Genomic DNA, 26,285 nt, shown 5'->3' with positions numbered 1-26,285 from the left:
CAAACATACCCATAGAGCCTAAATGCTAATTGCTCAATATCATTTTTTAATCAAAGAATACAGGTGTTAAAAGTCAGTGCATTACTGCAGATGTCAATCATGAGGCATCAGTTACCCCAAAATGTTAGAGAAAAACATTCTTCTTGTGAGGCTACTACACTCCAAGCAATTGCTATTGCAGATAGAGGACCTGGCTGTGCACACTTTTGTATATTTTAGGATTACTAGCCACTAGTGCAATTAAATGGTATTGGTGGGAGATCTAAAATGCAAAAGTATCCTCAGGAATAGTCTTATTTAAAACTTCATTTTATAGGTGTCTAGTTCTTTGGTCATTTATTTAAGAAGTTCTGTGTCATCACTGAGCAGTCCTGTCCAGTTTGATTGGCTTTTATAGTAGCTTGGTGTATGCTGGTCTTCTGTTTTTGATCTGGGAATTTGAGTCCTGTAATTGCTCCTCCCAGAACTATAGTGGCTAATGCCTGTCATTTTATCAGCCCCGTTCATCCACTTGGAAACCCTGTCAGGCTCAAACGGCATATGCTGACAGGCTAATCTACTTCTTAGTTCATGTGGTTTAATGCCAAGCCAATGTCTAATAAAGTCACTATGATTTAATATAAAGAGGAAACCACACTTTTTATGCAACTGAGGTGTGACTAGATAATTTAAYGCAGTCTGGATGTAACACCAGCTGCTTGAGAGAAAACATGAGAAAAGAGTGGACATATAGGTGCAATAAGCATATTATCTGCATATGACTGTAAGAGTCATTCTCCAAAAATGAATTTCTGGATAATGGTCCCACACTACAGTAGGTGACTTTGAACATTTGTGGGTATAAATGAATGAATTCACTGCAATATAAATACTTCATTATTTTCTAAGTTACCCCAAATATATCTTAAAGATTAACATGAGATTACCCAAATGCTATCAAGACATTGTTCAGGTGATTCTTGGGTACCAATAGGTGATTTTGATTATGAGCTGAGAATAGAAACAAATATACTACTGTGCATATGATCGTGATTTGCCAGGACCAGATCATTATCTCTGAAATTCAAAAATCAAGTTTCAAGTTTCTGATATTCATAAATCAAGTTTCACAGGATTCATAAATCAGGTTTTCAAAGTCTTCAAGGTTAATTTCAAAACTGAACATTTTTATATGCCGATAAACCATTGATCAGCAGACCGCTACCCTTAAGGCTTAATACAGCAGAGAACAAAAGTACTTTTCAGATGAAGAATCAGTTCTTTCTTAAGTTAACCGCATAACTTGAAGTCTGTCCTCTTTTAATAGTAAGAGAAATCATATCATTGCCCCCTGAAAAATAAGAGATGAGAAATACACGCAAAGGTTTTGCTTAAAGTTTGTACTAGCCATGCTATTTGATACATCGCTATAACAAGAGAGTCAAACAGCTTTATCTTCTCAGAATCTTCCACATAAAACAGTGTAGTGAAGCATGTGTTTGACTCAGAATGAGCTGTTCCCACTTCACACTATGATGAGCCACTTGCCAATTGAGTTCAGTCTCCTGCCTCCCACTTGCAAAAGAAATTTAATTGGCTACTACAGCAATCTGTACTCTGATAAGGTTGCTTAGAGAAAAAATTGTCTCATCTGAAGACCATGTACAGTGTTTTTCTTCCATAGCCTTCTATTTGTGCTGGTCCACCATCTCAGTATGTAGTCACCCTTCAAACAGCCATTCCTCCCTCTAGATATCCCATAGCATCAGCTCATTTCTATCTAGGAACATCCAAAAGTTCACAGTTCCTTTCCTTTGCTTCCCAAATTACCTTTCAAGTCTCCAGTATGTGGTCCAGCAAGTTGTGTACACTTTCATCTGAGGCTGCCTCCTCCCTTGAATTCTAAGTTTTATTCTGCCTGAGACAAGGGTGGCCTGCAATAAAGACCTTGCTTCCACTTCACAAGCCACCTGTTATCATCTTTGCCAACCTGCCAACTCCTCTATTGCTTCCCAGTCCTGCTGCTCCCCAGCCCACTATGCCATCTGCACAGCAGGAATTCAGAGATGAACTTACAAAGTGTTAGAAGTCTCAGCTTTGTCTCAGAGCCGGTGCTGCTTTGTGAGCAGAATAATTATTCTGGAATAAAAGTAACTTTTATTTAAGAATAATGTCTGTATGGAAAGTTATTCCAGAATCAAGGACAGCAAACTAATTTATTCTACTCTAGGTAGGCTTACTCTTGTGCACAGGGCCCAAGATCTATTTGTGAATACCTTAAATACCTTAAATTTTCTCACCTGGACAGGATATATATGGTAACAATTGCATTAAACTACAGAAGGAATGAAAAATGATTCAAAACATCATTTGAAATATACATTTCTAGCATTTCTGGAATTGGAGAGAAGCTGAAATGCAGGACTCTGACATCTCAGAAGACTGTTAAGACTTCTGTCCCCAATTTTTTTTTTTTAAATTAACTTGCAATGAAACCACACAGATCACTGCAGCCTCGAACAAATTGGACTTAGATTGTCATTTGAAAGATTGGAAGAGATGACTAGGGAGAACCTAGTCTGGGAGACCAGAGGGAGAACCCAGCTCATCTATTACAGTTAGTGGTATCATGCCACAGCAACTCAAGACCTTAGTCTTGGTCCCAGGCCCCCATGATGTATGCTGCCTAAATACAATAAATACAGGACAGTTACTAGCCCAGATAATTCATGATTACAGTAAAAAAAAAAAATCAAGAGACAACAGAGGAATACAGACAGATGAAGCAACACAAGGGAATAATGAAATGACTTTGATCAGCATGATATGGAATTATCACAGTACATCAGGAACTTAATGGTTGTTGATTTTGTTACTATGAATGGTTAATATTAAGAATGAACATAAATTGGACTGAAGAGGTTGTCTGGACCATCTACAAGGAGTTTCTGCCAAGCCTACAAGGTAGCACAGGAAAAATACATACGGTTGCATGCTGAACATTAAAACTGGCATCATTCATCAATGGGAAGAATAGAAGCTGATCGTTCTATTGTGAATCAGAGATGATAGAGTGGAAAAGAATGTTTCACATTTTGTTCAATTCAGATTATTATGATATTCTGTTTAAACTGGTAAAATCGAACCATGGAGCCACTTTGCATGATAAACAGTAGAACTGTTTATCAGCCTTGAATCGTAATGCTGGAATGGGTAATTCACAGCTAGCTCTGAATGACCTTTAGATTTAAATAACTGTCTCCTATTCTAGGTCAAGTACAAAACCCTACCAAAGTACAAATTGCAAGCAAACCAAGCTATCACAGCTCTTAAAACACTACAGTTATTTCCTACCAAAGGGAAAAAAAATCAATAATTCAAAATAATGGTATTCTGGTAATGTTACACCTTGTCTATAATCCATTCATTCTCATATGCCTTTTGGGGAAAGGTTTTACTAAGCATATTTTAAAGTTTAATGAACCCATTTTACTTTTTTTGCTTCTGTTAATTTTCCAGAGAATACATGAAAGCCATTCTAAGAAACAACAATGCCCCTTATGTGTAGATGTAAGCAAAGCTACAGGCACTTTCTGAGCACACTTTCTGCTTTATCAAGACTCACATGCTACAGTGATCTCCGGTGCCTTCTCATTAAAGACAGTGCAATCAAACATGGAAATATTCTGCAAGATGATTTTCTTTCCACATGAAGCATGTTCACTAACAAAGATGTCTTTGTGGATGACACGCTTTCTACTACTTCTTCCCTACTTCTTGTCTGTATTTTAATCCAGATTAGTTTTTCTTCTTGCTAGATTAGATATTATATCTGGTTTTCATCAAATAAATATGCCGTGAAGCAAGCATATATGTTTACATGGTAACACACCTACCAAGAACATGGGTATTGCAAATAGAAAGCTGAACTGATGTTGAAAATAATTGAAAGCATATTCCTCAGAATCAATTGTGAAAACAATGCAACTGCATTGGCAAGACAGACTTATCTTCAAAGCATCTTTGGAGAAAGTAGCTCAGTCATGTTATCTATACAAGTTAAAGGTACTGCCCTATCTTTAGATAATGTGTTCATTACAGGCTCATTTATATCAGCATCATATGACATGTCATGATTTTGAAGTTCAGATTTGTTCTGTTGCAGAACAAAATCAAGAGATTCTACATATTGGCTAGGGCATTCACTTGAGGTGCAGGAAACTCATATTGGAGAAAATGCCCTGAATGAATTAGCACAGGGATTTCAATTTCAGTCTTTCACAACCTACCCAAATACCCCCTTGCATACTTGGCTTCATGAGAGTTAGTATTTTGTTTTTCTCTTTTCCTCTCCATAGCAGATATTCTAGGCCTAAGAAATTCTTCTTGACAAAAATGCCACTGAAACTAACACATTTTTGGGGAAAAGTACTTCAGCTGTAGAGCTTCAGGATTTGTCTAAAGGCAGGGTATGTTTCTTAGTCATTTGCTCCTTGTAAAGAAAATGTAGGCTTATCCTTGCTGAAATAAACACTTTTCATTTAGCTCAACAAGGCAAATTAAGTCTCTGTTCCTAATACAAGTGTTTGCAGTTTAGCATGAGATACTCCCACTCCCTAAATTCCATAAACTCACCCTGGACTTAGTTTCTCAGCAGTGTCAGCTCATGACACTGAGTCCTTTTTCACTCCTTCCATGGAGACAGAACATTCCAGGCTTATCTCATCCTTTACACCAGACAAGCTTAATAATCAAGATAATATTTATTTTATGAAAGGTAAGGTCAAGAATTTTGATTCAAGATTAGAATAAATATACAACACAATTCTAACTGAAACTTAATGATCAGGTGCCTCTCTGGTACTTAACCTCTTTTACCTAGACGCCTCAAGACTGTTCCATGCTGTCAAAAGTGGAAATTTACTGCATTCAGCAATACTTCTTTTGGACCTTATTCTTGATCTAAAGCCAGATAAGGACACTAATTCCAGCCTATTCCATTTGATTTTTCCTCCATCTCCTCCCCTCTCTCTTTTTTATATTAATTTCTTTCATAGTATTATTTAGATATGGACGCAGCCTTTGGACTTTTCACTTTTCCTCAGGAAAACTTGCAGGCCTTCAGCTGGCAAGAGTTACTTCACTCCATCATTTCATACCTCTATAGGATTCTTAGTTAACACCTTACTTGCACCTTAAAAGTTCTTAACATAAATTCCTAAGGCATTGCGATTGTTAGAACACTCTTAAGGTTGCATGTTACAGCATTCCATAGCCACATATCATTTTGGATACCTTTCAGTTAGCTTATAGTCACCATCAATCTAAGCTTGTAACACAGACTAAATCTGACATCTTTAGGCATGCCATTAGCATTGACAACAGACTTAGGAATACAGTAGCTTCACTGAACTGTCTCTAAAGACATGCTGCCTTTGTCCCTGTCACTGAAATTTTCTGGCATTTTGACTGATCAGCACTGTTTAACAAAACATTTAATGAACTATTACCAAAACAGTCTCCCCAAACTATCCTCAATAATTCTATTATGCTGTAAATTAAATTTTATATTCCGTGCCTTTACTGATGAATGTCATCCAAGAGATCTTTAGACAACCACACTTTTCTATTACAATTTTCAAACCCTGAAAGGACAATATGAGGCACCAATTTGCAGATAATTTCTGAGAGGTCACTTGTAAAATACAAAGTTTAAGATGTAGGACAAGGAATCCCCAAAATAGAATCATTAGATATTTAGTATGCACAGATCATTACTCTAGGATACACAGTCATTTACTCTTTTAAACTTGTTTTATTTTAAATACAGTAAAAAAAAATTCTCAGCTACGCAATATTTTATATTAAATCAATTCCAATTCCAATCCAGTTCCTAGCTCTGGTTTCTTATTATTTGTAAGGTGGAAAAGGAAATAGGTAAAGGAGAGCCTGCAGTGCATTGATCTGAAAGGCTAGAGGGAGGTTACTAACGGATTTCCTCATGGATGTGTGTCACTGGTGAGCATATTAATACTTCCCTTCATGTTTGGCAGAGTAGAAGAGCAGTACCAGTGAACTGACATGCAGGTGGGAAACACCATCAGTAAACCAGGAAGACCAAAGTGTCATATAGCAGAAGAAGAATTGGATGACATTGTGAACTGGCATTATAGAAATGGATTAAATAGTACAAAATCCAAGTTTATAAACTAAGTGACTAATGAGAAGGAATTACTTTAGTTTGAAGTAATGGTGGAAGAGGAAGACCTGGATGTCTCAGTGAGTTACAGCATGACAATAAGCCATGGCTGAGAGAAGTAAATTTGACCCTAGAAATATCAGGTAAGGGAAATCTTAATGCCATTCTATGAAGTGTTGTATTCTGTATCACTCTGGTCACTCAGCATTCCAGCAAGATGAATTCTGACTGGATTAGGTGAAGGGAAATAACTGTTAGGATAATGAGGGCAATGAAGTGTGTCCCATATGAGAGGAAACAAAAAGTAGTTTGACCTCTTTTACACCAGAAGAACAAAAGCTGACAGTGGACACAATTGATTCAGGCAGGAGTGGGTGTGAAAAGTCAAGGAGGGAGAACAGCTATAAAACTAAACAACAATGTTGGCAAAATACAGAGTGAGTATAAACTGGCCATGCCTAAATTTAGGGTGAAAAATAAAGATTTTTCACTAGCAGAGGAGACCAGACCTGTCTTCCAGTGGAAGCAGTGGGAGTGAAAAAAAAAAAAAAAGTTAACTAGGTGTAAAATAGTGCTTAATAAATATCGAAATGGCACAGTTACCTACAGCAAGAAGGTTCTGGATTTATCAGGTAAAAATAACTCTCTCTGTCCAAAGTCACTGTCTCCTTGTGAATTAACAGACTCTTAGGACAATTTACAAATATGACTAAATTACAGTACAGCAAGAAAAGTACTTATTTGTATAAAGGCTGGATTCACAGGGTTTTCTAAAGGTTACAGAGAACGATTATCTGACTGTATCTATCTGAGGATGACTCATTTAAATGAAACTATCATTATAAGCTTTTTGGTATAACATCTCTCGGTTGAAGAGGTGCTGGAATCTCAACTGCAACTAGCCAAAATTCTGTCCAAATCAATTTATGTTATCAAACCTTCTCCCTTCTTTAATATTCAGCTTTATTCACAGATAGAGGCTCCTTTTTAAGAATGAAAGAAACACTTAAATAAAAAAGAAACGTTCCCCCTTTTTTTCTTGCAAGACTTTTGGTCTTCACAAGAATTTGGCTTACATATGTTAAAAAATATTTTATTAAATAGTAGGATCTATTCACATCTAATGTCAGACAGAAAATTTTAAGTAGGACCTCCAACAGCTGCTTGCTACTTTAAATTATTTTTAACATTTTTATACCCCAAAGCCATAAAGTTTTAAAATCATATCTATAGTATGTATATTTAAGTACTGTTAAATATTTCTATTGCTTTCTGGGCTTTACCTTATGTGTGACTATATAACTTCAAGAATCTGTAACCTTTGCAGTGTTGCATATTTTTTAGAAGTATTTGTTTAAATTACTATAAAGGTTATCATTGTAATTTCAGTTATCCAGTTGTAACATTATATTTCATAAGGCTAGGTCAAATAATTTCACCTTTCTTAGCCCACTGGGAAGAAAGCTTACACTGCTGGATAGTGTATTGTAAAAATCAAGTTGGTGAAATAATGACATAGCCAGGTCATGAAGATGTGAATACTGGAAGCCAAATATCTGTCTTTCCAGCCCTCCTCTCAAAAAAAGGGTTAATCTAGACAAAGTGATTTGAGTTTTGATCTTAGGATGTAACACATGATGATCAATATCATTTAAAAGTCTGTGTTCTCAAGAAAAAAAGTACTTATAAAAAAAGTACTAAAAAATAGTACTAAAAGTACTAATTTAGTTTAGTTAAAACAGGGATCTGTTCTTCATGTCTCTATGTAATATGGCATATGTATGTTATGTAATAAGCTTACATTCATGGAATTTCTACTCATTCGAATGAAGTGCATTAAGAGTGAAGCATTGCTTTGTCAATAGTAGTTGGAGTTCACAAGAATCACAGGATATCTGGTTAGTCTGGAATTTCCTATTTCTTTTCTGAGCCCAAAACCTTGGCTCCTCTTCCAACTTTAAAATTTGTTCCTCTGTTTTGATAATAACACTGCTTATATATCTCTATAGTAGAAAGCAAAGTTCATTATTAAAATGAAGGAATTTCTAATGTACACAGACTTGATCTTTCCTCACCAATACTTGACCATTTTACATACCTCCTTGGCCTTCATTTTTATGTGCCTCACTTGATTGTGCTCCTTCACAAGATTTGGTGCAATCACTCCTCTCTAGTCTTGGTATACTTTGTCTGTTGGGAAGATTATTGTGTTTTTGAACAATATGTCATTTATTCAAATTACTTAACATTTTTTATTTGTCCTCAAGCTACTGAATTATCTCCTAGTAGTTTCTGTTCCCAGAAGTGTTACTGGGATTGACATCTGCTTCCTACAAGGTCAATCAGGAGTTTCCATTAACCACTCATCTAGAGCTATGACAACAAAACTAGTAAAATCTCAGAATTTGCCTTTTACTGTATCACTTTTAATGCAGTCTCACAAATATTTTCAATTGAAAAATAGAAAGCTTCATTTTTATCCAGATAACCTCCATAAAAAGGCATAAAATCAGCTGGCAGAAACCAGGAACAGGGCTGGCTTTGAAGCTATTTTGAAGAAACAGTTTGAGCTCTTATACAAGTACAGCTCCACCACAGTCAGTACAATCTGTGTGCCTTGTGCTAAATCTCAGTTTGGTTCTCATTATAATGTGGTAATATACCATATTTAACATGTCCTGAATGGTAAAATATACATACACTACTTTCCTTTTCTAAGAAAGCGCTTCTCTATCAGCTTCAGCTAACTATTTCAGATGTTACCAACCTCCACATTTATGAAAAAGACAGAACTTATGTTACCTAAATTAATTTGGGTGAAACCCTTCCACAATTACTCTATAGCATAAAGCTATCAAGATTCAATGACAGTTCATTCCTCATTCTCTTTGCTCTTTTTTATTTAGCTTTAAGGTTAGGTGACAATACAAGACTGTTGAAATATCTTTAATATGTTGAACTGAATATTCAGGACATTACACTTATTTCTTAGGCACTGTTTTATATGTATTTTAAGTCTAGATTGTCACAAAAGAAGTGACCAAAAAACCCCAGAGTTTCTTAAGTCAGAGAAGATACGAGGAAATGTCATAAAAATTCCAGATATGTAAAAATTTGCTGCAAGAAGGAAAGAAGTTATCCATTCTTATGTTACCTGGGGTAAAACTGATGTAATGGGCTGAAGCTGCAGCAAATGAGTTTTTAGTTAGACACAAGAATAAACTTTGTAATTACAGTTAAGCACTAAAATCTGTTTCTTAGGGAGGCTGTAAAATCTGTATTACTAGAAGTTTTTTGGAACAAGTTAGAAAAAACATCTATCGAGAGTGCTCTGGATAAAGGTGTTCCAACTGAGTAGAGGATGGATGGATTACCTGATCTCTAGAAAGACCAAGGAGCACTATTTCATATGATTATATGATATGTGATTTATATTATACTATATTTATGTAATCATATGAATATAAAAATGTTACCTTAGAACCCCCTTATAAGTATGGTGCTCCAAGTTTTTAGACGGAGTTATTCTAGAGTAGAAAATGAAAATGACAATCCTACAGAATCATTCACTCTTCCTAAAAACTTCCTGATGAGTATAATTGAAAATACCGCTTTTATTTTTCACTGCAAAATTACTTTTCTTGCAACATTTACTAAAATATAAAAAGTCAAAAAAAGTAAAGTGAAGTATTTTTATAGTTCTGAAATTCAAAATATTTGGACACTTTTCCTTTGGAAGATGTTTTAAAGACTTTTTGTACTTTATTTCAAGAATATTTTAAATTGCAGAATTTCCCATGAACTGGAATTCCTGGTTCCAATACAACTTTATTTAATGAAAAAGGCACAAAATATTTGAAAACATGAATTACCTGCTTATATTGTAAAATCAAGTATTTAACTACAAGTTCTCAAAAATAATTAATCATCTAATATTTTTGCACAAATGAATGAATGTAAGCAGTTCTTCCATCAGATGGTAGCTATTGTTATGTTTTCTACATAATAATATAAATTTAAAATGGTAGCACACAGCCATACTGCAATAATTTTGATATTGATAGGGTGAAAGAATTTTCTGCTCTAGATTCTGAAAAGAAAATACAACTCTGACTTCAGTGGGTGCACTGTAACTCTAGGGAGAACAAAGAAGCTTGAAACCTTTTGCAGTAGATGTGACCATTTCAGAAATACTAAACCAAATTTGGCTTATGAAATGAAAATCCAAATCAAGCCAGTTTTGCCTATTTCTCAGAACAATAGAAGCTGCTGTACTGAAAGAGATCAATAGTCTGTCTTGTCCAGGACTCACTCTCCAAAAGTAGCACATGCTCAACACTTCTGAGAAAATTTTAAGAACCACTTTAAACAGGTATAGAGATATGTCCATTCAATGGACCACATCCTCCTCTCTAGATTCGCTGAAGTCTTCCATCATGAAGTTTAATGTCACTAGCACACTTCTTGTTATACTCAATAATGATGACACTAGCTATTCTTGCCATTTTGCACTTTTTGGTCTTAATAACTTCAAAAAGAAATGAGCTCAAAAATGTAATTACAATTCTTGTGAAAAGTATTGTTTGTAACTTTTTTTTTTTAATCCCGTTTGTTTTTCCTGTTAGGAAGAAAGGAATGCGTGAAAGAGAATTTCATGATCCATCTTTTCTTTACTGCTCATGTATTTTTGAGATATGTGTACCTTTTTAACTATCCCCCGTCTATGGTACAGTCCTCTTTTCTGAAGCTCTTTCCAGATAAATTTTGTCAAGCTCCTGGACTGTTACATTCTATTTGTGCCACAGGCTTTTTTGGAATGCAGTGATCAGGACTGCACACTGATTCCAGATGAGGCTGCACCAGCCTTTTATGAAGGATTATTATTCTTACTATATTTGCCATATTAGTCCTTAACAATATAATATGTTTTCTTTTGTCTTACTGATTACAACATTTATGTTGATTAGCACATAGAGCTAGACACACTTTATCCAAAACAACAAAAATTCTGTCATTGATTCATTGATGATAAAAGGAGAAAAAACACTAAAGAAGAACAATCATGTAAAGGATGCTGTGGTACAAAGGTTAAGACTCAGGACATGTTCATCTGGTTTCCTGTTCTGTCAGATACCCTCTCTAATCTCTTCTGCCATCCTAGGAGTTGCCATAGCTGCCAGCTAGATGCAGGATTCTCTCTAATATAACATAACATTCTCTCTAATACAACATAATGTGAATTCCTCCAGGGAACTGAAGATAGTCTCCTGGCTGCTACCAGGACAATTGAGTTCCATAATTGCCAAATTACTCAGGATTGAGTGACCTCTCAGACATTACTTAAAAACAAAACAAAACAAAACAAAACAAAACAACACAGCCAATTCTGCTCTTTATTTGATGGAGCAAGCACAGCATACCAGTAGGAAACATGCAGCCATATGATGCTGAGTCAAACATTTACATGCCAGAGAGAACAGGATTTAAAGACACATCCCTGTCTTTTGCACTTTTTATTTTTTTGGTTAAGCAGATTTCCATTTAGTGGGATGGATTTTACAGCTCCTAACTCTGTGTATGACTAAGTCAGAGAATCCAGTACAAAGTACAGTTACTTGAGTCACTTCTGAAAACCTCAGTCATCTAAGAAATATTTGAAAATGTTGTCTAGGGCCTCTCAGCATTAATTTCTCCCCCATGAAGTGAAGTCATATTTGAAAAATGTCTGAGATACTAAGATATGGAAGATAAAGGGATCATGTAATGATCACAGGTAAATATCCTAATGAAGAGATATGCAGACAAGTTAGAATGCACTGGGGCTCTCTGCTTACATTGTATGTTCCCCCAGCTTGGCAAAGTGCTTTTTCGTCATGCACATCACCATTTACCATAGATCCTGAGAACTTAATATCAGCAATAACAAAAAAGATCGAAGAGGTGAGGAAAAAACAAGTTTACATCACTTCTCAGATTCCAGGGACCAGTGAGTCAAAATTCAATCTAACAAACAAACAAATATTATGCTTCTTTCTCAAATTTGTATTTGGTTTACATAGAGGCCACCTTTGTCCTTTATACTTTCCCAGGTTCTCTGACACTTACTGAACTTTATCTTGTCCCAAAATAACAACCTCTCTTCTGAATTCCTGTCATGCTCCATTTTGATATGAGACATCTTTATCTAGTCATTTTCCATAGAGCATTTCAGTAAGGTTAGCCAGGAGTGCTTTTAACCTTCATGGACTTTTTAAAAGTCAAAGGTTGTTGCAGGAATCCTGTGAAAGCTCATCTCACATCTACGTAAACCAATAAACGGGTGAGAAAAGTCACAGTTTAAACCAAACTTCTCACATAAGCATTCCTTTTGCCAGTGACCATTTCACTCCAAAAATGAGTGTGTTGGAGGGGAGAGGAGGAAGTTAATGAAAATTTGCAGCTAGCTAATGCCTTTTTATATAGGACACTCAGTTTTAATCTATAGCACTTAGAAGCAATTATTAGCTAGAAGATAGAATTAGCAGTTCATATTTTGATTATATGTATAATTTAAATGGGGGGAATCCTATTTTAATTACTAAGTGTTGGAAGATTAATTTAAAACATTCACGTTTTGTTGATTTTGTCTGTTAAGTCAGTTTAGGAGCACAGTGAAACAGTGAACAGGAGAAATAGTGATCAGGATCTCCTTTACATTCAGTCCCCTTTAAATATTCTGAAAATAGGAAGTAGTCATAGAGTGCATGAGGTTGAAGTTTAGTGTCTTTTGCAGCACGAGGATGTCATAAACAAGAGTGTGGCTGATCAGAGCACCAAAATGAGAGATTGTACTCCCTGCCTATATTACAACTTCCATCAAATCTATTTTTAATGCAGTTACACAACAAGAAATTATTCTTTTCTGCATGTCTCAGATGGCTGAGGCTGTAACAGAATAAGGACATTTTTATGCAATTTTATATAAGTTATGTAAATGTGTTTCACATACATTTATGTATATGTATAATATGTGATTATATACATATATAAGAGTTACTAAATACAACTTGAGTGCAGCAACAAACTCATTAAATACTCCAGAATGAACAGAGGTCTCTGAAATTTTCAGGTAATATAAGGTGTTTAAGATCTTATTATAAATTCATAATATTTAAAAAAGATATAATATTGTGGTAATAAATTTCTTTGCTACAAAATATGTTTTTTTCAAAACTTCAGGTGAAAACATTTGCCAATTAATTTTTTTTTCCTTGACACATAATTTCTTTGAGGCAAATTTTAAAGGTATACAAAGACTCAGATATCTGTCTAATGGATTTTTGAGTGGTCTAAGAACTTAACTTCCACACAGATCAATAGGAATTAAAAACCTGATGGGATTTCCTAAAATGCCCAGGGGCCAGACTCCATTTTGACATGCCTAACATTACTAAAGTCTGACTTTATAACCTCAATTTTCTATTTCATGAATTCATTACATTTACTTGCCTCTTTTTGTATGTAGAATGCAAACTTTATAGAACTGAAACTACCTGCACCCACATGTACGTACAACACCTAACATAATGCAAAAATTACCCTGTTTCTGTTCCCGGGCTGTTTCATCTCCAGTCCTCAGTCCTTGTCATTTTTATCCTCAATTTTCACCTTTTAGACTGCTGCATTTTTACTTTATGGGTACCTATGTAAATGAGGTTTAACTAAGATACAATGAGAGTGCACAAGCTCATTTTCCCATACAGATACATACTTAGACTACTTCAGAGCTTGTTAAGAGTTTTCAGGTTCAAGGTTTTTGTTTTCTTAGTTTAGGAATAATAGAAATTCTTAGTCCATTTCTAATATTTCTACTGATTCAGAACTTTCACTTCCTTTTTCCTGATTGAAATGTCCTTGGAGATAAAGCATTTGTAGAAGGAATACTGAAAACTGTCTTCTTTCTACCAACCTCTTTCTCTCAACAAAAAGAGATATTACTCTTCCTAAGATTGCAGTTATTTCTGGTAAATCATTTCCAGTACCAAATGGTGAATGTAATGATTCACAGTATAGAAATAGCCATTGAAATGGCACCAATCATACGTTTGGTGTCAGGTTCAGCAGCGAGGCCAAGCGTGCAGAACAAAACCAATCCCCACTACCTCACAGAAGGGGAATTGTTCCCTGTGAGACAAGGGACTTTCCTATCTGTCATGTACCACAGCCATTCTTTTAAAAACCTGGTTATTTTAAAATAAGAATATTTTCTGCACTTCTTTTCATTGAAGTATTATGAAACATCCTTCTATATACTAAACAAAGATACATATTTAGCAAATAGTTTAGTATCTAACTGAAAACATCAATTTGTTTACTAGAAATGTACCAGACAGACTGTGAACTGAGAAGAATAAGGCTTCTGAAAGTGTACTCACAAAGGTTTGCTTTTCAGGGTTGATATTACAAGTAATTAGCTTGACATTTAATAAATGACAATTTCTAAGAACTGCTAAAGCTGACTTAACAGGCAAATAGAACAACCTTGTTTTGTTTCAAAAAGGTAGTTGCATTGTTGCACATTTTATATAAAGTGGTTTTGCCAGCTAATGCTGAAAACATTTACATGCATGAAATACTTGAAATAAACATCCTCTGTGTACACTGAGCTTTCTATTATGGTGCTCTCTGCTTAGCACAAACTCTGATAAAATGTCTTGTGGCAAAGCTGATACATACTGCAGCTGAGTGGGCTCATCCTAGAGTTACAATAAATTAATCCTTACTTAAAGTCATGTGTTTTTTTCTAAGCATATTGCAAATCATAGACAACTCAGACCGCACTTTACATTTTGGTGAAAGAAAGTATGAGAACATACATTTAAGTTATACTTCCTTAAACTTTTTCTAGGCTTTGGAATTGAGTTTGATAGTGCTAAGCAACAATTGCTTTGAAGAATCAAGAATGTATGTGTTAGTCCAGTTTTCCAACCCTGAGGATATGTTTGTTTATGTGCAACGCATTTGAAGTGCACATAGAAAACCACAGTATTTCAAGAAATACATCTGAAATTTGGTCAAATTTCCTGCTTGTGTTAACAAAAATATTAAGTGTTTATATTATATGATGGTCATATCAGCTTTATTTTCATGCATTAGAAATCTTGAAATTTCTTCTGAGTGAATGTATTTCAAAGTCTCATTCATGCAGTTTGGCTGTTCAGTTAACACACCCACAGGGTACCCACCAGGGGTCTCCTACCTTGCCAGGTAACAGAATGGAGCCTTCAACCTGAATGGCAGAAATCTAGCTAACAATCAGGTTTCCATATAACATTGGCAAATGGTACTTTTGACAAATCTGCATTTTGTTAAATTTTGATGAATTTTACTTCACAGGTTAAACATGGGGTGGGGCAGATCTACAAAGCAACCCTGTTTAAAAGGAAAGGTGAGCAAAGTCATTGGCCCTTTTCTTTCTAAAGCCAGAGCTCGATGCTATTTTCATGTACTGAAATAGGCAGTAGACCTGCCTCTGGGTGGTTGTGACTGCATTAGCATGTACACAGAAAGAAGTATGAAAGTTTTTTGAGATGTGGAGTGCACAGTGTATGAACGAAAGACAAAATGTGAAATGTTAGCATGACTGAAATCAATGCCAAAAGTCCTATCAATTTTATTCTTGACATTTTGGGAGAAAAGGAAATACATGACATTTTTTCTTTCCTCACTTCCTTCCCCCATTCCTTTATATATATACATATACATACATACACATATGTACACACACACACACACACACACACACACACACAGGCCTGCAGGCTCCATAGCTCCATAAATGTAGAAAAAAAAGATACCTTTTGGCAAAAACAAAATAAATCTTCAGAAAAAAAAGTGATACTTTCTCAAGATTTGCATTTCTAAAAAAAGGGAAAACTTTAATAAAATCAACAGTTCTTAGTTTGCAGCAGTCTTGAAGGAATAGAAACATAACCTGAGAAAAGAAATACAGCACTTCCCATTGCACTGTAGAACTAGTGCTTGCAAATAATGAAAATATTATACCACTACGATGGCTCACCTTCACCAAAGCAATATTGGATTTAGAGTTTCACAGTGAACGAAACAGAAGTAAAACCAGCACACACCTGAATACATTGGGGGTCCCTCACTGGCATTGTACAGGCACGGGGACATTGATGGAAGATGTCCGTAAAACTTCCAGTTCAGAAAAGGTACTGCATCTTCATTCACACTTACTGGGATCTCTCCTGCCACCCCTTGCAGGTCTCTGTTCCCTGCTTTTTCTCTAAGTCTCACCCTACAGTTAATCTCCCCCACTTCATCCTCTGATATAGTTGATTCCATCCAAGCTGATCCAGCTCATTTSTAGCCTCCTTCTGGGACCCTATTTCAGGGTCTTTCTTTATCTCAGTTGTATAAACCTTTCCATTAGTTAAAGAACTCACTTTCTGCCCACAAGGCACTTCCACGGACCTGTTTTATTGTAGTGAAAATGCAAACAACATGGAAAAGAAGCTTGTATGAATTATACTCCCTTAGAAAAAGCCCTTTGAACTGCAGCCTCCCTCCTTCCCCATCTCTCATCACCATGGGTTATTTTTCAAATGTGCTTTCACAGCAGCTTTTCACTGAAGTGAATGGTACTACTTTGGGACCTTGGTATTTGCGCAATAATTACTATTGTTCAGCTCTGTATTTAATAGGCAAGTGAGAGGACTACTAAAAATACAGCAGCGCTCATAAAGATTGCCTCTAACTCCCCTTAGAAATACATTAAAAACCCTGCAGTCCCAGAAGCAAACCCTGTTCCATCCAGCAAAACTTTTCTGTTAAGCTGTAATGCAAAAATACAAGAAGAAGAAATTTTGGAGCAGAAGAAATGGAGGAAAGAATAAAGACTGTAGTTCAGACTACCATGGTCTTGGTCAGGACAGCAAAAGTCTATTTTATCACTGCTGCAAATTGATCTAATTTTTTTCAATCACTTCAAAATCAAGCTACCTCTAATTTGCTCTAAACAGCCTTTGATTTTAGTCATCAACAAAACACTGAAAGTCCTGAGCAACACACAGAGTGACTATCTTTCATAAAGATCAAATTTGTTTCATGTCTTGTAACATGAAATCTCTTCACCTCTTTATTTTATGATTCAAGTTGTATTTGAAAATGCACTGCTTACCTGCAGTACTACAGCTCTTTTTTCTACTTACCTTTCTCAAACCCTATTTCCAACTTATAATTTCCTCCAAAAAATGAAACAATATTTCACACACTTTCCCATGAAGAAGCCCATCAGCTGTATATTTTTATGTTCCTAAATTAGTGTGGTTTTTTTCTGATAGATGTATGACCATAAATTGTGATGTATGACCAAAACTAAACAACATCCACAAAATGTGGTAGATGGTTTGAAAGTATACTTGTACTAGTGCTAATTACCAGTAACCCCACCATTTTAGAAGCATGTAATGAAAAAGCAACTACACTGGAATCTAAAAATGATAGCATATCTTCATCTGACACTATTTTTTTCTTTTTGATAGAAAAATTGGTCATTTCTTTAACACAGTAAGTCCAATACAGGTAATGCACCTGAAGCAGACAGAAGTAATTTGATTGTTTCTTAAAATCCCATTTATGTGTGAGGATTGAAATTGAATCTCAGTCTTGATTTTTTCCACATTCGCATTCTAGCTAGGTGTCACTGAACACAGATCCTTTTCTTATTTCAAAATGGAATTTTTCTAAAATGGTGACATGAAAAGGAATTAGAGCTAGAGCTATGTTTCTGCCTAAGCCCAGCAACTAGTCAGTGTCCCTTTAAGGAGGAATAAGGGAATGTGGGTGTCTTCACACTGAGCGCACACTCAGGAGGCAGTGTGATTCTGCAGCAACCCCTAATTAAATGTGAGCCAGAGCCACATGCTAAGGCCTCCAGCTTTTGACAGTCCTTGATTTCGCAAGACCAGATTTTCAAAACTGCTCAGCTGTCATGGATAAAGCTGTACCATCCAACACTTGGCCTTTCAGTTTCTGGCCTTTATTGCAATAAGCCCTTTATTCAGAAAACAGATTTCTTGCTAGTATCATCTGCTAAACCACAGCAGGAAAATTGATTTTCATTATAAAAGTTATTTTTCAACAATGCATTCAAAAGTATTAAAAATAATATAATTTTTTCACATAGGACCTATCTGTAGAAAACTTAGGTTTGGCAAATATTTATAGAGTTATGGCTTCTATGATGCTATCTTCTGTCCCCTACTGAATCTGTCAAAACCAAACTAACAGTGACTTGGAAAAAGTATACTACTTCAACGCAATAAAGGAATAGTGAAGAATTTGAATCAAGCCTTATTGGCCAGGATGAGCCTTTCCAGAGGTGGCAGTATTACTTTGTTGACTCAGCCCAAGCATAAAAGCTGTTTGGTGATGCAGGTGTTCCAATCACAGCATTAGTCTCTCAATGCGTAAATCAGATGGCTCATTGAAGTACCTCACTCAACATTCAGTGCTGCCAAAATGTTCATTGAGTCTTTCTCTAACCACACTTTTGCATAAATAATGGCATAGTGAGCCTTGCTGCCAGCGCTCCCCATCAAAACTGGTCAACATTTTCCCATTACAAGGCCCTTTTTTGAGCTATTCAGACAAACTTCAACTATTGAAGCTCCTCTTTGCTGAGCATATGCATCTTAAAAAAAAAAAAAAAAAAAGGCCTCGTAGACAAAAACTGAATTCCAACTTGCCTCCTTGTATTATGCTAGAAAATAATTATTCTGTATGACAGAAATAGAGGTGGGCAACAGGATAAAAAAGCTGAACTAAGTTCAAGTCAATGCTTGATTATGACTCATCTCTGTTCATGAATAAGAATGAACTAAGTCAACGCAAGGTTTCTGGCATTATTTCCTTATCATCAAATATGTTTGATTTTTCACATATTTGTCATCAACTCCTTTGGCTCGGATTGTTTTTGGCTAATAGAGATAAGCTAGACCCTTGATTTAACTCAGTCTGACTATTTAGCTCATTGAAAGAGAAATCTTCTGCATCCAATCACCTCTATATGAGGAGCAACATCAGAAAGCAAAGAGAAAAAACAGCCTCCAAGTTATGTTCAAAAGATTTCACACTAGATGGGAGATGGAGAAATGAAAAACAGGCTTCAGGTCAACCTGCAAGCTCCTTAGATGCAGGCCGCAGTGGACCTCCAGAAGAAAAGAACCAGGGCTGCTGCATGGTTTACACTGCCTTAAACCCATCTAGTTCCCTGTACCCTATTACCAGTATGAACTTGACAAAGGGGGGTGGAGGACAGCAAAAGAAGACCCTCAATTCCTCTTCCCTCAGTCTTTCCCCACTTGCAGACCTCTGCACTTGTGAAACGTCTCTCCTGGGTCCTGGAGCAAGACGGAAATGCTGACAAAAATGTGTGTGATCTCTCTGTTATGCAAGATGTTATGATCCCTGACAGGTCATGGAAATACTATAAGGTGCAATACTAAAAATCTCACAGAACATAACCAAATGTTGTTATTCAGGTTTGACAAAGGGCAGGTTGATATTTATTTGGCATTAGCAAATAAAAGGATAATATCCATTCTGTACTATCAACCTAAGCTATATCTGTAAGCAAAGTGGATCAGTAGATCTCAGGCAGTCATGTGTATTTTTATGTATGCCTAGGGGTTAACACACAAACACTGATGTGAATGCATAAGAATTTACATTTGCTTATAGTCTTAAAGCTCTTGCCTCAATTTTTTTAACTGAAGGAATTATTTAGCTTTCTTAACAGTGCATCAGCCTTTTCTACAACAGGAATGACAAAATTTTCATTTCCAGAAGATATGGGAAATGGTCTGGTCCTTTTACTTTGTAAGACAGAGCTTTGTAAGACAGCTGGACTGAAGTAATTTATTAAAAACATTTTAGAATTAATCCTGACGTTTTTTATCAAATATTTTCTGTTTTTTTTACTGAAGACTTCGGTATTCAGCTAGTTTGACAGTTGCTTGAATACAGTTTGAAGAATATTGGCAATAATCACTGAATAAATTATTAGAAAACATTTTTCTTGGATATTACTAGCCATTTCCATCGCTACTTATTAGTTTCTATTTCTGAATGATAAAATCCACCAAGCTTAAGGAAAGAATCTCTTTTAGCTTAAAAAGTTGATAAATAACCTGCAATTTGTGTTCTTTAGTTAAAAAAAGGACTAAAAAGCACTTAAAGCACTAAATAACAGAATTTTGAAAATCTTTTCTTTGAAATCAACATTTCTGCAGATTTTGTGAGTATGTTATTATAAGGGTATCTTAGCAAAGATGTAAGAAACTACATCACATAGCATGCTCTGATTCAACTTTGACTACCAGTGGTATAAATGTACAGGATGTCTAATACCAATAAAATAATCATCTATTTTGTTTTAAATTATGCTGTTAAATTATGTTTCTCTCTCTTTTCGTTCATGACCTCAGCACTGCAAGCTATTCTGCCAGCATTCACACAGGGAAATCAGTGATTTGCACACATCCAAGGCTTGCCCACATACATCAGCTCACAGAACCAGAGCCTATGTTTCTGACCAACAGTCCCAAATGGGACAATATCATAAAGTAGTAACAACTGTGTACTGCATATTGTTAAGATTGGATATTTGCCTTTAAAAATGACAGCTACAAATTGTTACAAAATTGTCTCTTACTATTCTGTTCCACTGAATAGCATCACAGCTCTCTCAGTGACACCACAGAGGTTTCTGCTTCATCAGATACAGTGACGTGCACAGCATGAGTGGTGGGAGCAGATATCCAACAACTTTGTTGGCCAGCAGATCAGGGCCAGCCAAGAAGTTAAAGTCATCCTGTACTGAATAGGCTGTAACAGATTGCTTCCTCCTTGTAATGAAGGGAGGACCAAAGCACAAACTGTAATTGAAAGCTCCCTCCCTGCCTGCCTGATCTGCTCTGGGGGTGGACAGCTATAGGCTGCAGCTGAGTCAGTTTAGGGCAAGTTGTTATGCTGCAATTTAATCCCAAAGAACAATCAAATAAAGGTTTTCAGATCCTTTCTTTGCCATTTTTAACAATATTGGCAAAAACACACTATGGATATACTCTAAAATTTCCTGTTAATCAAGACAGCGGTATTGTATTAATACTAGCCTAAATCAGTACTTTCTTGTTTGATTGTACAAAAAATTTATATTGTGAAATGTGTTAAAGCTTTAAATTGTCTGCATCAGATGGAAGAATAAATGTTAACTCATTCTCAAAACCTGATTGTTTCAGTATCCATTGTCTTTTATAGCCTTACATTTCCTTACACCAAAACTGTACAGTGCAGAGAAAAAAGAGAATAGCAAGCAGAGCATTTTGCTGTTAGCAATAGCCAGCCTGGGGACCTTTAACTGCAGTAGATTAAGAAAATGTTTAGTGACTGTCATGATTCAGAGCCCAGTTAAGTCTGTGAGAGTCCTAAGAGGCATTTACAGCAAACACATTTTTGTTATTATTTCTGTTTATCAGGGAAAATTCAGTCAGAGAAGTGTCTTATTTTCACAAGAGTCAGATCTTTTATCTATTTCTCAGTGCCCTTTGACTGAAAGAGATGGGATGGAGTAAGTTCCTTAGGTTACGAAAGCATTAAGTATTCAATTTTGCATCAGGAGCTTTTACTGCTGATCTCTTTTCACTTGCATTATTTTTAGTGAGTTTCCACAGAGGACTAGGAGTTCAGGCTGCCAGCTGGGCCTTCAACTACAGCAGCTCAGGCCAGCAAAGAGCTAGCACAAGCTAAGATCAGGATTCAAGCAGTAAATGGTAGCAAAGGCAAGACCCAGCTGAGGGTCAGGAGATCCATCCAGCAAGATGTGGGTGTCAAACGAGAAGGCTGAAACAGGATTAAGCTTGCTGTTTGGAAGAAGGAACCAGTTGGGATAAGAAGCAGGACAAAGTGATACACATACAAGAGTCAGGATCAAGAATCAAAGCTACAGCAGTTAGAAGCAGGATCACAGACCAGAACTTGACAGTTGTACTGTCAATCAGCCAAGTTCTTAGTACATGCTCAGGTGTACAAAGAAATATGTGTAATAGCTCACAGGAAAACACAGTAAGTGACCTTTCACTTTGGGTTTGAATGCTAGAGAATAAAGGTTTCAAATAAGATTGTAAAGCCTGTTCACTGGGAGAAGGGTTAGGAGATAAATACAGAAAGTCATCCCTGAGATATGTGGAGATATAGAAAAAACTAACATTTGCAAAAAAAAAAAAAAATTTGGCAAGCTTCGATGTTTTAAAACTTTTGAAGTTCTGCAGAAAATTTAAAAAAATCGAACTGAGGAATTTTTTAAAAATACCTTAGGCTCTCAAAAAACTCAGGATAACTTTTCTTTTTTAATACTCTGTAGAGATCATTCATATTAGACCTTCTCTGTGAACAAGAACAGGATTTATTCTTTACCTTTGTATGTGATCTTAAACCGAAGAACACCAGATAGTCTAGAAGAAGCACTGGGTAAATCAAAGGATCTGCTTAAAAGAAATAAAAACAAAATAAAATTTCATCTACTCTATTTCTACAGGATTACATTATAAGCTAAACTCTCACACTGTGTAAAATATCACTTTAAAATATGTTTTTAACATTTCAAATAAGAGTCTTAATGAACCTTTTGAATAACTACTAGATTTGGGGTTGGGGACTTGCTAACTGGAGAGTTTGTAATTTTTAAGTTAGTTGTTCTGATTAGATGGGCCTAAAAGTCATTGCACTCTAAAAATTGCTTTGCAATAATATTAAATAAATTGATGGCTTCAGTCTAGTTCTTCATGGACAGACCTCTGTCATTTCAACTGTAATTAGCTGCCACTTATGTTGGTACTCTGAGTACAGAAGTCAATGAATGAAAGTATGAAAATGTTATCTATAGTGGCCCTGGAAAGCACAGATTTGTCCATATTGGCAAGAAAGTCTGGGCAAGTGGCATTGCCTACAGATATGCTATAGCTGTTAAGTGAATAATAAGTAGCAATGAGACAAGGAGAATGAGTTCTGTGAAGCTTCATTCTCTTTTGGATGTGTGGGAGCAGGCTGATCCTGACCTTTGCCTCTTCATAGTGATGCCAATCTGTCTGCTCATCTGTTCATGGGCATTCTGTGGAATAACTGCAGCAGTTCCAGATGTTTTATTTATTTTGCCATTAAAACAATGAGGTATGTAGCCGTCATGGTGGATAATTTCAGAAATAAAAAGTATATTCTATTGGCAAAATCAGTTAATGAAAACTACTCACTGTACATGAGAACTAACCACGTATTTGCTGAAATCTATTTCGGTCATGGAGATTGTGCTTTTGAGCTCCATAAAAAATATAAATATTTTAACATAAATGTGTTTTATCTAAAATGTTTTAGTCTAGCTGCTAAACTATGCTTACTTTTGCATAATGCTGGACACAGAAAACTTACTCATCCAGGGGAACAAGTTTGTTTCCATGGCCTGTTTCTAGAACGGGTGAAATAACTAAGAGCCACGGAGCCTCCACTGCACAGCTCAGATTCACCTCTGGCTTGCAAATGAGCCTACCAATAATTGGCACAGTCAACAGTAACCCAAGGTGCTTTTAAAACTACAGCAGTACTTTTCCATGCCTACTGTGCAACCATGGACACAAGGATCCTAATATTAGTGAAAGATCAATAGGAAATTGAGGGAAATGGAATCACTATCACAGTTCATGTACATAATCTACTTTCACATTCAAGTATGCTATCACGTAAAGAATGCATTTGTCTTTGTATTTGATTTATTTAATAGACAAATCCATGTTTGTAATATCAAGAGTTCTCATATAATATGTATAGAGGGTTACTTCTAGAGACTTATAAGATTTCAGTAGTGTTAAAGGTATTTAACATTCTCTAACCAAAATATCTTGTGACATCCTCCAAGAACACTATTATAATCCAGAAGTATAGTGACCAGTCCTGCTTTCTCACTGAGATATTTGTTACATTTTCCCAAAATAAAATCCATGTTATAAATCTGTTTTAAATCTCTGAAGTCCTTTTACAGTGCTTTCAGGGCATGATCAGGAGGCTGACGTTAAGCAGTTTGTGAATTCCAAGTGTGAGAGAAAGGTTACACAAGCTACTGAGGCTGAAAAGAGGTTGAACTAAAAGCAACACAAAATAAAATCAGAAGTACAGCTATATTTTATTTTTCTTGGGAGTGTCACCATTAGAACGTTAAATAGATTCACAAGGACTTCGGGAGACTAAATGAGTTTTCCTGGAATTCTTGAACAATCTTAAGAGCCTGATGTAAGAGATGGAAAAAGAGAAATTCCAAAAAAGTTTTTCCATTAATTTTGAGTTCAGAGTTTGCATTCATGTACTATGGATGATGCTGGGCCAGTACCCATTTTATTTTCAGCCAGGTCGATAAATAAATATATACACTTGCAGTGGATGTGTGCATGCCCTTAAAGTAGCTAGGTGATGTGTTCATTTCACCATCTTCACTTATAAAATAGATTAGAAGGTGCAAACAGACACACACTAGAATTTCCAGTAAAGTGGGGTTCTGTCTGCAAAATGTTGGCACAAAGATGTAGGTAAATTCAAAGAAGTCCAAAATTAGAAAAAATTATGCATTTGGTCATAACCATCTCCTCCCCACCCCGTTTTCTGCTTGATAGTGCTCTTTTTTATTGGTTCCTCCCTAATTCCTTCCCTCATTATGATTCTACTTCTCTCTTCTATCTAGCTGCACACAAGAAGTGGGGGAAGGAGAGGGGAGACTAAGCAGTGGAAAGCCTGCAAAATCATCAGATAAACATTTTAGTGAATATATGAAGGTTTGTTCTTTTCTGATGCATCCATTCAGTTTAGGAAGATGGAAGAAGGAGCAAATGAAAAGTCTTTCATAAACTGTAATTTTATTTTCCTTTGAGGATATGTGGAAAGAAACAGCCAAAGCTCACTGATACTTCTAAGATGTTTTCTGTGAGCAGCCATTTCCATTGTGCTCATTCCAAGGCAAATATAATTACCCTGCTAAACAGATAAAACTGTAAGTCTCTAAGATTACACACTTAGGTCTCTATATTCTCTCACCAATATTTCAATCTCAAATTGAAATTTGAAAATGTTCCACTAAGAATGTTCCTTAAAGTACTAGAATTCAGATGATAAAAGGAACTTATTGTCAACTGTTTTGAGGCATTAATATGAGAAAGGTGTTTGAAATGATAATAAGGATGTTTGAGAAATCTTTAAAATTATCAAAAGCATAAAGCAACTTTTGGGAAGATTCAGCTCACAAAGTATCTGCCAAGATTGCATATAAATATCCATAACGGGTTGGAGTGTGCTCCATTACTCATGTTGGTGGGTGGGCATGTGTTCATACATACACTCCTATCAGAGCACATGGGCTGCAGCCATGAGGAAATACTTACCAACTCAGTTAAGAGCTGCACAGTCTTAGGTCTATGCAGTTTCACAAGAGGTGGTGCAGCCACAAGGGAGAGATGTGCCATAGAATGATTATGCCAAGCTGATCGAATAGAAAGAAGGGAAAAGCTGATCTTTGTTAGCAGAATTGGGTCATATCTTCACCTGCTGTAAATCAGCACCAATTTGTTGAAGTCAAGGCAGTTCTGTGATTTTCATCAGCCAAAGATCTTGGGGGTTTTTTTCCTCTTATTTAAAACTATAGGGTGAACAGGAGAGTGGTTTTGAATATTAAGAGCTATATTCTCCACATGACTTCATTGTTCTTTGCACACAGTGTGTGTAGGGGAGAAACAGAGGTAGCAGAGGCAGCTGGGTGCAGCTCTCTGATCCTGTACCATTGGGTTTCAGCAAAAGCCAACACTGCTCACAAATAGCTCTAATTCACACTACCAACATCCACAAATTTATCTAACTCTGCTCTCTTGCTGACTTTAAAACAAGGGGACTCCTCTTCACTGCATTTCTCCCCAATTATACTGCTTTCCCAGCAGGCTCTTGAGCAGCACCCACCAGGGAAGAGCTAGTTTGCACAGACAGAACTCTCTGGTTAGTCCTTCTGACCAAGAAA

The sequence above is a fragment of the Apteryx rowi genome, unplaced genomic scaffold, assembly GCF_003343035.1.
Source record: "Apteryx rowi isolate R43461 unplaced genomic scaffold, aptRow1 scaffold_72, whole genome shotgun sequence".
Taxonomy (NCBI): Eukaryota; Metazoa; Chordata; class Aves; order Apterygiformes; family Apterygidae; genus Apteryx; species Apteryx rowi.
Note: the sequence above shows the minus strand (reverse complement) of the source record.